Source organism: Cryptotermes secundus, unplaced genomic scaffold (genome assembly GCF_002891405.2).
Source record: "Cryptotermes secundus unplaced genomic scaffold, Csec_1.0 scaffold106, whole genome shotgun sequence".
In the NCBI taxonomy this organism is placed as follows: Eukaryota; Metazoa; Arthropoda; class Insecta; order Blattodea; family Kalotermitidae; genus Cryptotermes; species Cryptotermes secundus.
The window spans coordinates 407375-408253 of record NW_019734310.1 but is presented as its reverse complement, the minus strand read 5'-3'; the positions used below and the strand labels follow the sequence as shown (position 1 = coordinate 408253).

General features: G+C 45.7%; 1 protein-coding gene and 1 non-coding gene across 2 annotated transcripts in view; both read left to right on the top strand.

Annotated features, from left to right (window-relative positions):
• Positions 1 to 879, top strand: part of LOC111868447 (insulin-like growth factor-binding protein-related protein 1) — a 27796-nt gene that overhangs the window by 866 nt on the left and 26051 nt on the right. The window lies entirely within an intron of this gene.
• On the top strand, positions 566 to 664 carry Trnay-gua. The gene is made up of 2 exons: positions 566 to 602; positions 629 to 664. It is a non-coding gene; the product is annotated as a tRNA-Tyr (tRNA).

Genomic DNA, 879 nt, shown 5'->3' with positions numbered 1-879 from the left:
TGGGGATTCGTTGCGCTGACCACGCGACACTCTATTCGCTAAAGTTGGCACTACCTTCGCCGACAAGCTGCGGTCGTTCGGTTGGTATAGTTCGCTTGCGGACTAGAGGACACGGAGTTTTTTAATGCTTCTATAAATTATGAGGAGAATAGCTCACTCGGTCTAGATACGGGCTGGGCGGCCGGGGTTCAATTCCGTGCAAAAGCAAGATACGTCTCCTCGTCACAGCGCCCAGACCAGCCTACCAAATTGTATGGCGTCACATCCCAGAAGCCCATAATCTTGTTAGTTAATGTGGTTTTCAGAATTTTGGCTGGAAACCAGATAGGACAATAATTCTAAAACGAACCTTATTCTGGGGGAACTGAGATCTGAAATTTGCTTCCACGAATAAACCTCTACGTCTTATAATCCTACGGGCCTCCACGGTCTGTTACAGGGATAGCTTTACCTTTATTTATATAAAAATAGTGCAATTCCACACGACCACACAAATTTACAGGTAATGACGATACATGGAATATAGATTATAGATAACAACGAAAGAAGAGTGCGATTGGAAGTTCCTCTGGTAGCTCAGTTGGTAGAGAGGTGGACTGTAGTAGACAACTGATCCCGAAATATAGTAATCCATAGGTCGCTGGTTCAAATCCGGCCCAGAGGATACTTTTTTTTTATCGTGTGCTATTTATAATTGTATAAGGTAAAAGTAAAGTCTGCCGGTTACGGTAGCCGAGCGGTCTAAGGCATGCACTGCCTTCGCTCGCTTGGAAATCGGGATCGTGGGTTCGAATCCCACTCAGGTCATGGATGTTTGTGTGCGTTTTTCTGTGTTTGTGTACAGGTAGAGGCCTTGCGACGAGCTGATCACCCGCCCAA